At 43.4% G+C, this 18041-nt stretch overlaps 1 protein-coding gene across 2 annotated transcripts in view; it reads left to right on the forward strand.

The window, feature by feature from the left end:
• The window catches only part of rps6ka1 (ribosomal protein S6 kinase a, polypeptide 1), a 172012-nt gene that overhangs the window by 6182 nt on the left and 147789 nt on the right, over positions 1-18041 (forward strand). The window lies entirely within an intron of this gene.

Here is an 18041-nt window from a genome sequence, read left to right on the forward strand (position 1 = left end):
GAAACAGGACTTTCAGCCCAATTCCTCCTTGCAGACCAGGATGCCTTCTTGAGCTAATCCCATTTGTCTGCCCTTGGCCCATATCCATTGAAACTAGGGGTTTCTTAATGGCATAAAAAAGGTTGGGAACCCCCGCTAAACCTTTTCTATTGATGTACCTGTCCAAATGACTTCTAAAGGTTGTAATTTACTTGCCGTACCATTTCCTCTGGCAGCTCATTCCATATTCCATTAACCCTCTTTTTAATAGATATTTTATTGACCCCCAAAGGAAATTACCATTTCCCAAAGGAAAGTACCCTTCTGGTCACTTTTTAACCTTTCCTCCTCTATCTTAAATCTGTGATCTCTAATTTTAGACATGTATCCTGGGGAGGGACAATTCTAACCACTCACCCTATTTAATCTTACCATAATTTGATAAACTAATAAGATCTTCCCTCAGCCACTTGTTCACCAGGAAGCAATTCCCAACCTATCCAGTCTTTCAATATAACTCAAGCCTTCCTGGCCGTACAACGTTCTAGTGAATTTTTTTGCATCCTCTCTCGCTCATCCTTCCTACAGTATGACAAGCAGAAGTGAACAAAAAAAAAATTCAAAGTTCATTTTCTCCAATGTCTTGTACAGCTGGAACATAGTGTCCTAAACTCCTGTGCTCAGTATCCCATCCAATGGAGGCAATGTGCCACGTGGCTTTTTAACCATTTTGTCTACCTGTGTACTTGTACTGCAAAATCTCGCCCTGATTTAACTTTGCAAAATGCTTCACCTTACACTTCTGCCTGCCATCCCTTTGCCTATTTTCCCAATTGATCTAATTCCTGTTGTGTAATTAGGCAACCTTCCCTGTCTATTTAAGTTCCTGTTGGTCGGGGTCAAGCGCAGATGTTGTGACCTAGCTATCTACATAGTCGAAAGCGGCTAGTGTGCAAGCCAAGGCAGTACGATATGGAGAGCAAGCCCTTGCAGCAGGCTTCCCCTCAATACACAGCTGGTGCGATTTCCAAAGAGGAGTAGGGGTTGCCAGGTGAACTCAATGATAGGACTGCCTTAGTGACTCCAGCTCTAGATTTATCCTCTGGGGTTTACTCCTGAAGCCTTCTCCATGAGTGGGGATAGCCACAAGGCAGCAGAGATTTGAGATCAGAGTTTTCCTTCTCCTAGATGAGCTGCATGCTAATCGTGCTCATCATAGCTGATGAGCCCCAGCAGCTCATTACACCGCTAGTTATGTTGTCATTTGCAAACTTACTAATTGTGCTGCCAACATTCTCAACCAAATTGTTAATGTCAAATAGCAGGGGACCCGGCACTGATCCCTGAGGCGCACAACTGCTCACAGAGTCTAATCTGAAAAACAATGCTCCCCTATCACATTTGAATTCCACCAGCCAGATTTGCATTGGCTAATTCATTCTGGATCACATGTGTCTGCCATGTGGGATCGTGAAAAAGAGGTTTGCTAAAGTTCATATAGTCAGCATCCATTGCCCTGCCCTTAGTCACTTCAAAAGAAAACTCATTTAAATTCATGATGTGTGATTTTCTTTCCCCATGAGCAAAGGTATATTATTGTTATTTACTGGTTTAGACATAGAGAGGGATAGATCCTTCCAGCCCAATGAGCTGCAGCACCTAGCAACCCACCTATTTAACCCTAGCCTAATCACATGATGACTTACAGTGACCAGTTAACCCACCAACCTGTTTACCTTTCATCTGTGGGATGAAACCCGTGCAATCACAAACTCTAGCCTAATCACAGTACGATTTACAGTGACCATTTAACCTACTAACCTGTTCATTTTTGATCTGTGGGATGAAACCCATGCAATCACAGATTCCATACAGATGGTGTCGGAATTGAACTCTCAAAATACCCTGAGCTGTAATAGGGTTGCACTAGCTGCTGCGGCCTAATAAGACTTTGCAAATCAGTGATTCCCAACGGAGGTGGTTATGGTTCTAAGGGGGCGCTAGGTGAAATGGAAATAGTCTGGGAGGGAGGAATTCTTGGGTTGGGGGGGGAGGGTGATGAGCGGTATCCTAACTTGAGGCATGAGACCTGACCGTTAGTAGAGCAGGCACTTACAAAAAAAAAGGATGAGGCACTGGAACACAGGCAGTAAAATAGAGCCAAACAGTGAACTTGCCAACACTGAGGCTTCCTTTTGAGATGTGCAAAGTGACCTTGGCTTCATGTGTGCGGTCAAGAACCATCCTTGGGGATTATGAGAACTTATGTGATTGGTTAGTTGTGCTAACTGGGATAGTGTAAATGTAGTGAGCGGAACACCAGTTCTATCCTGACTACATTCAGATTCCATCTGTGTCAACTCACTGCTGTCAACAGACAACAAGCATTTCCAACTTGTGTTACTTTTTTATTATAATTTAGTCTCATTAATGATGGATAAATAAATATGGTGTGATCTGTGTCTGAAGGCCATGAAGCCATGAATTCTAATCCTGCTAAGAAACAGAAACTGTAGCAAGTGGGTCAATAAAATGATACATTTCTGTATGGTTTTATTCCTTTCCCATCAGATTAACAATACCCCATGTGTCTTTTTTTTAATACTGTACTGCCTAATGAAGCCATGAAAAAAATCAAGATTGTAGGAACACTTCTGTAAAAGACACCCTGAAAAGGCCACTTATGGTATTACTCAGTTGCCGAAGATGAAAGAAGCATTTGAAAAGTGTTGCACGCTCGAGTCATTTGCCAAGAAAGCTAAAAATGACCTTGATAGTGGTCTCATTGCTTCTTATAGCATAGCTATCATTTTGGAATCTTGTACAATTGCTGGAAGATTAATGATGCCTGCTTTATCAAAAGTACTCTCCACTATACTCAAAATGGATATCCATATTTTAAAATCATTACTTTGAGTAATAACTTTACAGCTCATCATGTTGACGAAATGAATGAAGACATTGAGTATTAATTATGCATAAAGCTTTAAAAAAGCAGAATTTGGGATACAACTAGATGAGTCAACTGTGAGACAATGAGGCATTGTTATTGGCATATGTGCAGTTTATGAAGTGACTCTCTTTCTTAAAAAGATTAAAAACAAATATGGAGAATCCATCTACAATGAGAATAAAAGTATTCCGAATAAGAACATGATTTTTTGTGCAACAGATGGAACACCATATATGGCATGTCGCCTTGCTGGTTTAGTGACATTTATGAAAAAAGAAATTCCAAGTCTGTTTTCAACCAATTGTATAATTCATCATCAGCATCTCACAGCCAAAATTCTCAGCCAGCAACTTTTTTCAAACGTGACTCTTGGAATGACTGCTATCAACAAAATTATAGCTTATCCATTAAATAACAGAATATTTCACCAGTCATGCCAAGGTAATGATGAAGAGTTTGAGCGCTTGCTTCTTCACACTAAAGTGCATTGGCTGTCAAAAGGCTTCTGCTTAAAACATTCCTTTGATCTTTTTAATACTGTAGTTGAATTTTAGCTCAGACTAGAGCATGGGAAGTGAGATTGAACTTCTACGTGGAGATGTGGCATACCTAGCGGTCAGTATGACAAAATGAATATTCTAAATATGAAAGTGCACGGTGAGAATTTCAATTTAATCAAGGCAAAAAGTGCAGCATCCACTTTTATTGGAAATATTGGGAGAAAGACGTTCTCACAGTTTTCCTGCATGGAAAGTTTGGCACTGTCTTTCACAGACGGTGATTTGCAAGAGTACTGCTTACACCAGTCACTGAAGAAGGATTTTCAGAATCAATTCAAGAATTTGAGTAATCTGGAAATTCTTTACTGGGTAATTAACCCATTTCTTGGCAAGGTGGAAGAACAGGAAGGGAGCTCACAGATTGAAAAGGCTTTTTGTGTCCTACACTGTCGTACAAAGTTTCCTGGTCTTTGGAGTAGAGCCAAACTGCTCTTCATTGCATTTCCATCCTCCTACCTTGTTGAGTGGTTTTAGTGCAGTGAACCACATACTCACAAGAAGCAGAAACTGCTTGGACAGTGGTACACGTAGGGACTTGAGGCTTTTGCTGTCACAACTTGAACCAGATATTTCAACTCTTGCTGAAAAAACTATCAAGCTCAAGGATCACATTGATATTGAAGCTGCTGTACAGTGCACAGGTACTGTGTAAGCTAGGTTTAAAGACAAATAAAGCATTTAAAGCACAATATTTTTTTCTCATGTTAGCATATGGTAGACGTGGTTTTACACTATGGGGGTGCTGTAAAGCATATTGTGCTTTGGGTGGGGGGCATTGGCAAGTATGAAGATGGTTTAGGGGGGCATTGGGCTAAAAAAAAGATTGGGAAGCACTGAGGTAGCCCCTGTCTTGCAGAATACCTTCCGACAAATTTCCCACCACCTCTCATAATCGGCTTACTGACCTGTAGTCCCATGTCATGCCCTTGCAGCATCTTTGAAATAAAGACACAATCTTAGCCACAGTTCCATCTTCTAATACTTCATGTACGGCTAAGGAAGATATGAAATCTTAGTCAGGGCCCCATGAAGTTTTTTCGCCTTGTGTCCTAAGGTACACTTGGTCAGGCCTCAGGAATTTATCCTCCTCTGTGCACTTCAACACCTCCTCTTTCATAATATTGTTATGTTTTGGGAGTGTTTCAATCGTCTTGAGTGTCCATTTGCTGAGTCTTGCCATGGTTTGGGATGTGTATGTTCTGCAGCTTAATTTTCCGCTGCTACTTGCCCTGAGACTTAGCAAATTTTCAGGTTTCATCTGGTTGTGGGATCACTTTGTTCTGTAGATTATACGTTGTTTCTCTTTAGTACATGTGTACGTTAGTCTGGTGTGCAGGCTCACCAGGTGGGTGACACATTCATAGCTATGCATGGTGCTGCTCTCGGTATGACCTTCCTCGCATATGACCGCGGAACCATTCATATGCAGCTGTGAGGCGGCACGGTAGTGTAGCGGCTAGCGCACCACCTTACAGCGTCAGCTGTAAATTCACACTGCTGCCTGTAAGGAGTTTGTACGTTCTGCTTGTGACTGCATGGGATTCCTCCCACATTCCAAAGATGTATGGTTAGGGTTAGTGAGTTGTGGGCAAGCTACGTTAGAGCTGGACTGCCCCCAGCACGTCCTCGTACTGTTTGCATCAATGTCCAGGGCTGTGCATTTATTGAATGTTTCGATGTTTCAGTGTATATGTGACAAATACTTTTTTCTTTAATCTCTGATCCACTGCTTTGATTATAATGTTGGAGCGTGGGGGATAGAGCCTCAGTGGTTCTTTTAATCTAGTGAGATATTAATTGCAATACCATGGGGTATGACTCGTACTTGATTAAATTTACAATTATAGAAATGCACTTTTCATTTTTGTTATCTCAGGAAATGAAGCAGCTTGTTTGCCAAGTTTCTGTTATCACCACTTTACACGAGACTAGTAAGCACCATCTTTTGCCAAACATTAAGTGTCTGACTTACAGAAAATTCTCCCTAAGAAAGGCAATTATATCGTCGAGTCACAGGAAAGTACAGTACTGAAATAGGCTCTTCGGCCCATCTAGTCTGCCAAAGCATGTAAACTGCTTACTTCCATCCACCTGTACCAGGACCATAGCCCTCCATACTCCTACTATCCATACCATCAGACCATAATGGTATGGATGCTAGGGGTATGGAGGGCTATGGTTTAGGCCATTCAGCCCATCGAGTCTGCTCTGCCATCCAATTGTGGCTTATTCATTTACTTTCTCAACCTGCATCACATGGATTTATGAATTAGTACTTTTGATTGTACAGAAATTCAAGCTGTTTTACGAGTAGGAGGTTATTGGATCACACATACTGTTCACTTGTGTAATGAATATTTTAAGACTCGTAGCAATTATGATTTGTAAATTATAGAGAGAATGGTTCAAGTTTGAGAATGAACTATTCTTGAGTCATCGCTTTCACTAATGATGACTGCAAAGATGCATATATTAGGATGCTCTATTGATTACAGCTCAAATTTAACACCATCATCCCCTCCAAACTAATCAGTAAAGTCCAAGACCTGGCCCGCAATACCCCCTTGTGCAGTTGGATCCTGGATTTCCTCACTTGCAGACCCGGTCAGTTTGGATTGGTGGCAAGATCTCCGTCAGATGCATCACAAGACTCCCCACCCCACCCCCCCACCGTTCTACTCGCTTTACACCTACAACTGTGTGGCTAAGTGTAGCGGTGTGCTACATGCAGCGCTGAAATAACGACACGCAGTCGGTGAGCTGCAGTTGCAAAAGAGGTTTATTCAAACTTCGCGGCCTCACTTGAAAGCCTTCCTGATCCCACCCTCCCCGGGAGGGAATGCTGATTTACAGTCCTGTCCTGCGCGCGGGCTTTTCCCCTTGCTGGTGAAGCAGGCTTGGCGCCCTCTTTGGGACCGGCCTCAATGCCGGCGCGCACCACTTTGTGAGCTGGTTCGAGTGCGCTGGGAAGTGGGTTGCCACATAACCCACCCCCAGAACCGGCGATACACCCTCTCAGTCCTCAGTCTGGGAGGTCTGCTTCTGCGCCGCAGTGCCTGAATCTCAACTGGCTGCGCCAAGTCCACTTTGGCCGGTTTGAGTCGGTCCACTGTGAAAACCTCCTCTTTCCCCCCAATGTCCAGCACGAATGTGGACCCGTTGTTTCTGATCACCGTAATCGGCCCCTCGTAGGGCGGCTGTAGCGGTGCCCGATGTCCGCCCCGTCATACAAAAACGAACTTACGGGTTTGCAGGTCTTTGGGTACGCAGGTCGGGTTCTGCCCATGCTGTGAAGTGGGTATGGGGGCCAGGTTACTGAGCCTCTCGCTTAGTCTGCCCAGGACTGCTGCGGGTTCTTCCTCTTGCCCCCGTGGGGCTGGTATGAACTCTCCTGGGACAACCAAGGGTGCACCGTACACCAACTCGGCCAATGAGGTGTGCAGATACTCTTTGGGCGCCGTGCGGATTCCGAGCAGGACCCAGGGAAGCTCGTCGACCCAGTTAGGCCCTTTGAGGCGGGCCATGAGAGCCGACTTCAGGTGACAGTGGAAACGCTCCACTAGTCCGTTCGACTGTGGGTGGTAGGCAGTTGTGTTGTGCAGCAGTGTCCCCAAAAGGCTGGCCATAGCTGACCACAGGCTGGAGGTGAACTGGGCACCTCTGTCGGAGGTAATATGGGCCGGTACACCAAAGCGAGATACCCAGGTGGCAATCAGTGCTCGGGTGCACGATTCGGAGGTGGTGTCGGTGAGCGGGACCACCTCTGGCCATCTTGTGAACCGGTCCACGATAGTCAGGAGGTAAGACAGTGATCTCGGCTCCGGTGTCGACCAAAAAGCGGCGTCCTGACTGCTTGTCCCAGACATACAGGAGGCTATCCCGATGGCCAGCCACCGTAGCCATCAGTGGTGGCTGGCCCTAGCGTTTCCCGGGAACTTGCAGGGTGGGCTACAGTGGCGGGCTTCTGCGCCCCACCGCTGGTGGTAGAAGCACCATTGTTCGTTGGTCTCCTCCTCCCTTGCCTCTGGGGTTAGTGGGCTCTGCGGCTGGGCCTGCTCTGGTTTGCTGCTGGGAGCGTGGCCTGGTGATCTGTGCGACGGACGCCCCACTCTCCTTCTTGGCTTTCCACAGCACATCCGCCCGGGCCGCCACCTTCCGGGGGTCGCTGAAATCTGTGTCGGATAGCAGCAGGCTTATGTCCTCGGGCAGCTGCTCCAGGAACGCCTGCTCAAACATGAGGCAGGGCTTGTGACCTCCAGCCAGGGACAGCATCTCGTTCATCAAAGCTGACTGTGGCCTGTCCCCCAAACCATCCAGGTGCAGTAAGCGGGCAGCTCGCTCGTGCCGTTAGAGTCCAAAAGTCCTTATGAGCAGGGCTTTGAATCCTGTGTATTTGCCATCCTCCGGGGGCGACTGTATGCACTCCTCAACCTAGGCGGCTGTCTCCTGGTCGAGGGAGCTCACCCCATAGTAGTAACGTGTGGCATCGGAGGTTATCTGCTGAATGTGGAATTGGGCTTCTGCTTGCTGGAACCTTGGGTGAGGTCGCAGCGTCCAGAAGCTTGACAGTTTTAACGAAACCGCATGAACAGATGTGGCGTCGTTCATCTCCAGTCCAAATATCGTTTGGGCAGTCGGGGTCACCAATTGTAGCGGTGTGCTACATGCAGTGCTGAAATAACGACACGCAGTCGGTGAGCTGCAGTTGCAAAAGAGGTTTATTCAAACTTCGCGGCCTCGCTTTAAAGCCTTCATGATCCCGCCCTCCCCAGGCGGGAATGCTGTAGGGGGCACTTATTCACAGTCCCGTCCCACGCGCGGGCTTTTCCCCTTGCTGGTGAAGCAGGCTTGGCGCCCTCTTTGGGACCGGCCTCAATGCTGACGCGCGCCGCTTTGTGAGCCGGTTCGAGTGCGCTGGGAAGTGGGTCGCCACATAAGTACAGTTCCAGCAGCATATTCAGGTTTGCTGATGACATCACGGTTGTGGTGGTGATACAGGAGGGAGAATGAAAATCCGGCTGAGTGGTGTCAAAACAACAACCTGTCACTGTCAGCAAGACAGATTATTGATCCTCAGGAGAGGGAAACCAGGGGTCATGAGCCAGTCCAGCAGTGGAGAAGGTCAGCAACTTTAAATTCCTGGATGTCACTATCTGAGACGACCTGTACAGGACCCATAATGTAAATGTAATCGCAATGAAAGCACAACTGCACCCCTCCTACTTTAGGAGTCAGTGGAGATTCAGCATGGCATCAAAAACTTTGACAAACTTCTATAGATGTGTAGTGGAAAGGGGACTGACTGGCTGCATCACTGCCTGGTTTGGAAACACCAATGCCTTTGAATGGAAACTCCTGTGAAATGTGGATTCAGCCCAGTACATCACAGGTAAAGTCCTCCCAACCTTTGAGCACATCTGCATGAAACACTGTCATAGGAAAACGGCATCCATCATCAAAAGTCCTCACCACTCAGGCCATGCTCTTTACTTGCTGCTGCTATCTGGTAGAAAGTACAGGAGCCTCAGGACTTGCACCACCAGGTTTAAGAACAGTTACTACCCCTCAACCATTAGGCTCTTGAACAAAGCAGCAGTAACTGCACTCATCTGTTGGGACGTTCCCACAACAAATGATCTCACTTTAAGGATGCTTTATCTTGTTATTGCTATTTACTTATATTTGCATTTGCACAGTTTGATGTCTTTTATGCTCTACTTGCTCTTTCATTGGTCCTGTTTACAGTTACTATTCTATAGATTTGCTGAGTGTGCTCACAGGAAAATGGGTTGTATGTGGTGGCATATATGTACATTGATAATAAAGTTTCCTTTGTACTTTGTAATAATGAAAGTATGCTAGCAAACTTATAAATTTTTCAGCTCACATGCATATTTAATGAGCTATTAGGTGCAAATAGATTATTTCAATTTAAATTTGGTGTTAGCTCGGGATTATTACTGGTTAGCTGTGCTGGGTCTTTAATAATTTTTTGAAATTGGCACCTTTATGATAACCATGCTTCTTGCTGATGCTGAGATTCTTTGACTTGCACTGTGTTTGATCACCTGGGGCTGAACACACTTATTAAAACCTGTATTTTTGAATTTGCTGTTGGAATCAAGCACATAATTCTGATGAGGTGTCACAGACCTGAACATTGAGTGCTTCTCTTTCCACGGACGCTGCCGAACTTGCAGGGTTTTCTCAGCGTTTTATGCTCCCACTTCAGGATTCTGACATCTGCATTCTTTTTCCCCCCAATGTTCAACATTATTTCCTGGCTTTTTAAAGATGTCACGTTCAACTATCTTGATTTGTATTAACACATTTTCTCTTTTAATGCGACCATTGTATAATGTTGGCCGCATGGTAGACTTTATTAATTGTCAGCTCTGTTAATTTAAATATGTGATTGCATGCAGGGCATTTTTTTGCCCTTCCATTAGCGCTGTTCTGCTGGTTTGGAGCCACTGCTGTATTAGTTCCCTTGAATGTATGCGTGCATGCACACTCCTGCCTGATACAAAGGGCTGTTTCTTTGATCACTTGGTGTGGTTTTGTGTATTTATGGGACCTTGTGTAACTCCCTGAGAAATCTTGGCCCGACCTTGAAATGTTCCTGACAGACCTTAACAGCTGCCAAAGTTTGTGCGAATTTGTGTATGGGTGCGGGAGGGAGGAGAGTGGAGATGTATTGTGAGCTGGGACCAAGTCATTTTAAATGCCTGGTCTTCAAACATCTAAAGACTGTTGACATTTAATTAAGTAATGTGAAAACTTTATTAAAACTGAAGAGCAATGAAACATTTAAAAAAAAAGAAATTTGCCTTCCCTCTGCCTCTTAAACATTTGATTTACTATCTACAGTTACTGCCACGTGGTGCCAGGGGTTTGATCCTGGCCTCAGGCATGGCACGCTATTTGGTCACGGCATAGCACACCCACAGTTGAGCTGATTTCATTTAATGATTGTGAAAAGAAAAATGTTACTTGGCTATTTTCCATCACTGTCACTTTCCTGAGCCTAGTGGGAAAACTCTTTGCTCTTTTTTTTGTAATGTGTCCGTATGCTTCCAAATCTTTGTTGAGTTGGGACCAATGCTAAATACTAATTGGTCAATAATGGTCTTAAGTGAGAGGAGAAGTGGATATTTTGGCCCTAAGTTAATTGTAGTTAATTTTATCCAGATTTTATACTGCAGCGATACCAAGCCAACTTTTAAACAAAATCTATAACTTTTCCTTTCCATATATCTCCAAATTTTTAGGAGGTTCTTTTCTTTGGGAAGCTGCTTATTTTGGCCTTCTTTAAAAATGTTAATCTGATATGAAATGAATATTAATTTTTCATTCCTGTTTTAAAAAAAATCCCTTTCATCTATTACTCACTCTAACCTTTACCTTTTCTCATCTGCCTCTTACTTCCCTCTGGGTCCCCTGCTCCTTCCCTTCCTCCTATGGCCCACTCTCCTCTCCTATCAGATTCCTTCATCTCTAGCTCTGTCCTTTCCCACCCACTTGGCTTTACCTATTAGCTTCTAACTAATTCTCCTCCTTCTCCCTCCACCTTTTTATTCTGGCATATTGCCTCTTCCTTCTCAGTCCTGAAGAAGGGTCTCAGCCCAAAACGTTGACTAATTATTCTGCCTGACCTGCTGAGTTCCTCCGGAGTTTTGTGTGTGCTGTTATAAAATGGTCATTCAATTTTGTATAGACTGGTCTGAGGTTTGATCACCTTTTTTGTGTTTGTTTTGTAGTTGAAATACTGTGGCTTCGAATCGGAGGGCTTTCATATATTAAAAACTTAATTGATTGGTTTCCTGTCGAAACTACTGGATTTGCACTGTTGAAATCAGAAAATGTTCATCATGAGTTAATATTTGAAGAAGGGAGGCACACAGATTGTATTAGCAAGGAGGTTCCGTGGTATTCAGATTCATGCAAAAATAATTTGATTCTGCTCTCGATTAATTCCTCATACTACAAGCTGAAGGAGGGTGGATCTTTAACACTTTGCCAGGAATGTGGGTCAGAGTTTCTTTGCAGAAGTTGGAGTATGCCATTTGCAATTTGTGGTAAGCCCTTTTGAGGGTGATCAGCATGTTTTCAATAGGATGCTGATGTTTTCTGCCAATCTACATTTGTAGCTTTTATTCCAGTGACCCACATTGAGTCACAACTTGATAATGGCAGCCTTATCTATGGTACTTCCTGTCTGTTGTGGTATTTGATACTTCTTAACAATTTGATTAAGTGTGCCTGGTTTCTATCTTGCTGAGATTGATTCTGTTGAGTCTTTGACAAGCAAGCCATTTTGTGTATAAAGCACTGGGTGTAGTTTAAGGATAATTGAATTGGCATTTTTAATGCGGGGTGTCTTCTGATGCAGAGAGAATGCAGTCTGCTTCATTGATTTGGGGTTTACATGTCTGAGCTAGTGAGCGTTGTGCAAGTTTTGTATTTGTAAGTTCCATATTAAAAGTTGAAAGTAAATTAATCAAGTATGTACAAGTATTTTTTACTATATACGACGAGATTAATTTTCTTGCAGATATTCACGGAACAAAGAAACAATAGAATCAATGAAAAACTGCTCACAAAGGCTAAGAAACAATCAGTGTACAAAAGAAGACAATCTGTGTGCAAATACAAAAAACTCAAGAAATCAATCATGAGTTCTTGAAAGTTAGTCCTTAGGTGTGGAATCAGTTCAATGTTGAGGGGAGTGAAATTATTGATGCGAGTACAGGGGTTGGATGATTGAAGTTTAGTGATTGTTTCTGAACCTGTCCTGTACCACCTTCCTGAAAGCAGCAGTGAGAAGAGAGCAAGGCCTGGATGGTGGGTGTCCTTAATGATGGATGCTGCTTTCTTGTGGTGGGCTCCTTGGAGATGTGTCCAGTGGTGGTGAGAGCTTTTCCTGTGATGGGCTGGGCTGTATCTACCACTTCTGTAGGCTTTTCTGTTCTTGGGCATTGGTGTTTTCATTCCAAGCTGGGATGCAATTATTAGGATGTTGTCCACTGTGCATCTTTAGATGTTTGTCAAAGTTGTAGATAACATGCTGAATTTATGCAAACTTGTAAGAAAGTAGAGATGTTGCCATACTTGCTTTGAAATGACATTTACATGCTAGTCCCAGGGCAGATCCTCTGATATGATAAAGCAAAACAATTTATATTTACCAACCTTTATGCAGGACTGGTTCATGGACCCCTGATTCGTTTTGTCTGTAGTCAGTCAGCTCTTTGGTTTTGCTGAGGTTGAATGAGAGGTTGTTGATGTGGCACCATTCAACCAGATGTTCAATCTCCATCTTGTATACTGATTTGTCATCATGATTTGTATGCATTTTAACATTTGGTCATAGTTATGTTGGTGGAGAATTACAGTTTAGAATGCCTTTTCATATTCTGTTCACAAACTTTTAAGTACTGTATATGTTGGTCTGTATTTCTAACAAGGGGACTCATTGGTTCTTAATAATACCTGGTTTCGAATTTGGGTTGGATGCACTAGCACAGTCTTACAGTGACAGCTATGAGATTTCTCAAGGAGCTTCACAAAAATTTGTCAAGAAGATTAATAGGGAATTATGTGGCTAGATTCTAAAAGCTTGGTCAAGGAGGTAGATTTTAAAGAGTTTATTGAAAAAGAGTGAAAATGCAACTGAAAGGTATGGGTCAGAGGTAATTCCAGATCTTAACATGCCTGCACCTGGAAGTGGTTGAACATAACAACCCTAAAGGCTTATAGGCTGGAGGAAGATAAAGAAGTGAAAGGTTTCATCTGTTGTGGGATTTGACTACCAGGAAGGGAATGTTAATTTTCATCTGTTGCTTATCTGGAAGCTAATATAAGAGTAATAGGCAGCAATCTTAGGTGAGCTTGGGTTTATACAGTTTAGGGAAAAATACTGCATTGGATTGAAGAGGTTTGGGTAACAGTGACACAGATGAAACTTACAGTGGATAAGCTCTTTCCTTATTTTAACTAAAGGCCCCAGATGTGAAGTACAGTTTGACCTGCCACCAATGTTGACTGACCTGCAGTGTGTTCCCGGTATTTTCAGTTTTTATTCCAGTGATTGGACTATTTCCAGGGAAAAGTTGGAGTTGTCGATGACTAAATATATGTACTGGGAGAAACAAAGTCATAGAGAGCACTACAGCAAACAAGTGGACCCTTCCCCATCTGGTCCATGCCTCATCCCACCAGCCCACGCCTGGAAAATGGCACTCCATACCCCTGTCATCCACGTTCTTATCCAAATTTCTCCTAAATGCTGAAATCATACCTGCATTCTCCACTTCCGCTGGCAGGTTTATGCAAGTGTGAAGTGGTAGAGTCGTTAAATAACTGGTCCACATACCTGGACTAGCAATTGAAACACTGGGTTCACATTTCACCATGGCATCACCATGATGTACGGAAAACAACAGCTTGCCTTGTAACAATCACCACAAATGCTACTGGATTTTTGTAAGGCCCCATTTGGCTCTCAAACATCTTTAAGGGAGGAAGATTTGCCTTCCTTCCCTAGTTTGGCTTGCATGTAATTCCAAGTGCACACTTGTGGTTGACTCTTTTTAATAAAAAAAAAACGACCTGACAAGCCGCTCTGTTAAACCAATATCACTGCTTTATATCGAGAAAAGATAAAACTAGGCAAGACTATCTAATTGTAATGTAGGCACAGAATTCAGAAACAGGAAGGTTGTTCTCAGAACAGCCAACCTTGCAAAGTCCTCACAGACATCTGGGGACTGGCCAAGGCAGATTAACTTTATTTATTGATTGTATGTACTTTGAAACATGCAGTAAAATGTGTCATTTGTGTTAACAATACGGTCTGAGAATTTGCCTGGGGCACCACACATATTGGTACTAGGATAGCATGCCCAAAATAATCAACAGAACAACACACTTGTAACAGCAGTTGACAACCATATCAGCAAAACAATCCTCTTTTACTGCTCCCACCAACTACACATGCAGATGGGCCTCCAGCCAGACCTCCGACCTCCAGACTGTGGCCCTGGACTCGTATTCATCGGGCTTCTGACCACCAGACTCTCTGACCTAGAGGCTTCAACTTTCAGGTTTTGACTTTCCTTAAATTCCCCATGGACTCCAAACCTAATGAACTGCCATATTGTTGAGTTAAACTGGGCAAGGGGATGACTTACTGTTTACCAACCGAAACAGGTGAGTCTCCAGACTGAACAATGCTTGGAAGAGGCATTGAAAGTAGCAGAGGAACAGATTATACTCCAGGTGATTGTCTTCATTAACAGTCACCAAAAATGGCTTAGGTCTAACACCATTGGCCAAGCTAATTGAATTCTGAAGATGCTAGAAATCCAAGCAACACACACAAGATGCTTAATCAATCGTGAATGAAAAGTCTTGGCTTGAAACATCGACTGTTTATTCTCTTCCATAGGTGCAGCTTGGCCTGCTGAGTTCCTCCAGGGTTCTGTGTGAGTAGCTTTGAATTCTGAAGGACACAGCCACTATTGGATGAAGATATTTCACTGTGTCTTGGCCACTTTACCATCTGTCCTTGAAAGCATTGATAGAAATTACCACCAAGCAGTCCTTGTGGAAACACAGCGCTGCCTTTGCATTGAGATGCCTTCCAATGTGTTGTATGCTACTGCAAATGGACTTAATGGGATGGTCAAATCAAATCTGGGCACCTGAAGCACTGCGTATTATAAGTGAGACAGAAAGGTACACAGTCACCATCTGTAACTTCATGGCCCCACAGCTCCTTAGTGTTCCATTACTATCAAACCAGATGATCAGATCTAGTTCAGTGTGGAGTATGCAAAGTATCTTTGGAGCAGCAGCATCAGGCAAATCTGAAAATGATTCTTCGCTTATGGCTATGTGGCTAGGCACATCTCAAACACAGTTTATACATTTGCTGATGACATGACCATTGCTGGCAGAATCTCATATAGTGATGAGGTTTTGCACAAGAATGAGAGTTTTGTTAGTTGAGTAGTGTCACAACAATATCAGTGATACTGAGGAACTGATTGTGGACTACAGGAGAAGAAGTTGTGAGAACACACACCAACTCTCAGACCTCCTTGAGAAGTCATTGGTGGAAAGGGTGAGCAGCTTCAAGTTGCTGGGCACCAGCATCTCCAGAGGTTCTATCCTCAGCCCAACACATTGATGCAATCAAGGCGTCATGCCAGCAGCTCTACTTCATTACAAGTTTGAGAAGATTTACTTTGTCAACAGAGTCTAGCAAATTTTTACAGATGTACAGTGGAGAGTATTCTGACTTGTTGCATCATCATCTTCTACGGAGGCTTCGATGCACAGGATCATGAGAAGCTGCAGAGGATTGTAGATTCAGCCAGTTTCACAATGAGTACAAGCCTCCCCAACATCGAGGACGCCTTCAAAAGGCAGTCAATTGGTCACGGGTGTAACAGAGTGACGTAGGCTTATTGGGCTGAAAGGCTTGTTACCATGCTGTATCTCGAAATAAAGTTACAACATTGGTATCTTCACAATAGTGCACAAAATTGCTCAGATATGTAAATGATTTTTTACCCAAAAAAAGGACAAATCAAATCCAGTTAATTACCATCCAATCATTTTCCTGTCAACTGTCAACAAAGTAATGGAAGGGCTCATCAAAATTGCTGTCAAGTGGCATTCATTCACCAACAACCTATTCACTGTCCATTTTGGGTATCCCTGGAACCAGAATTAAGCAAAATCCTGAGTCAAGCATGGTCCAATGAGCTGAATTAATGGGATGTAGTTAGCGTGACGGTCTTTGATATCAAGATATCATTTGGCTAAATGTGACATCAATGAGCTCTTGTAAAATTAAAGACAATGATGTCGATGAGTAGACCCTGCAATAGTTGGAGTTGTAAATAAAGGAAAATGGTTGTGTGTTGGGAGTCAATCATCTCAGTGGCACTTCTGCAGGTATTGTTACTGGGACCATCTACAACTGCTTCAAGGATCTTTATTCTTTCACAATGTCACAAGTGTGGATGTTGGATGAAGATGGGGCAGCATAGCAGTTAGTGCAACACCATTGCGCTCAAGGCTCTGCAGAGTTTGCATTCGGTTTGGTGCCATTCTAGAAGGAGCCTGTGTATGTCCTCTCTGGAATGTGTGGGTTTTCTCTGGGTCCTCAGGTTTTTTTGCACTACGGGAGGAAACCAATCAGGTAGGTTAATGGGTCATTGTAAATTGTCCCGTGATTAGGCTAGAGTTAATCAGGTTTGTTAGGGGTTGTTGAAGCACTGTGGCTCAAAGCACCAGAAGTGCCTACTCTGCACTGTATTGCTAAAATTAAGATAAAACTACACATTGCTCAATTTAATTTATAATTATTGCACAGAATTTGAAGGTCTCAAAGCAAAACTGGACAATGTTCAGGCATGGATAAAATAATGGCAACTTCACAGAGTTGTGGTTGCAGCTCGGCACTTCAAAGTAACCAACCTCCCCCCCCCCCCCCCATGAACTCTGTCTATCACTGCCTCAGCTTAGCATAATCGAAGACCCACATACCCCTAGCATTCTCTCTTCTCCTCCTCCCATTATACAGAAATTACAGAAACCCGAAAGCATGTATCAATAGGCTCAAGGACAGCTTCTACCCCACTGTTAATCAGACTCTGGTATGGATCTCTTGTACAATAGGATGGACTCTTTAATCTCACATTTTACCTCATTACGATTTAGCACTTTATTCTTTCCCTGCACTGTGCTTTTTGGGTAGCTCTTACATTTTATTCTGCATTATTGATTTCCCTTATTCGAGCTCAGTGCACTGCAATAATCTGATCTGTATAAACATAATGCAAGACAAGTATTTTTCACTGTATCTAGGTGCATGTGACAATAATAAACCAATAGCAATTCAACAAAAAGGCTTGGTAATTAATCAGTAACAAAAGTCTCGAACCATTTACCTTTGACATCCAGTTGCGTTACCATCATCAAAATCCTCATTGATATCCTGTGGGTTGCCATTGATCAGGAACTCGACTAGACCAGCTTTATAAATAACCTGCATTTGTAGTCATTTTATCATGCAGTGAGTGACTTGGTTCATGATGCCTAAAGGCTTGCCACTATCAACAAGGCACAAGTTGGCTACATAATTGAATGATCTCCATTTGCCTATGGGTATCTATTGCAACACCAACATCTTCAAGAGGGCAAATAGGCCACTTGAGTTGCACCCCATTAGCTGCCTGAATGATTCACCCTCCCCAACACTAGGACTGTAGCTACGAAATTAATTGTAGTTACTTGTCTGGACTACTCTGACAGCCCAAATACATGGATTCCACCACTAGAAAGGACAAGGGGAGGAGGTGTATGAAAATACCGTCACATACAGGTCCTTCTCCTGGTCACGTTCCATCCTGATTTGGAAAGGCATTGCTGGTCCTTCTTCATTGCTGGATCCAAGTCTGAGAACTCCCAACAGTGAAGGCACCTTCTCTGGATGGACATTAATGGTCCAAGTAGCTAGCTTGCTTCCATCTTAT

This window comes from Hypanus sabinus, chromosome 30 (assembly GCF_030144855.1).
Source record: "Hypanus sabinus isolate sHypSab1 chromosome 30, sHypSab1.hap1, whole genome shotgun sequence".
NCBI lineage: Eukaryota > Metazoa > Chordata > Chondrichthyes > Myliobatiformes > Dasyatidae > Hypanus > Hypanus sabinus.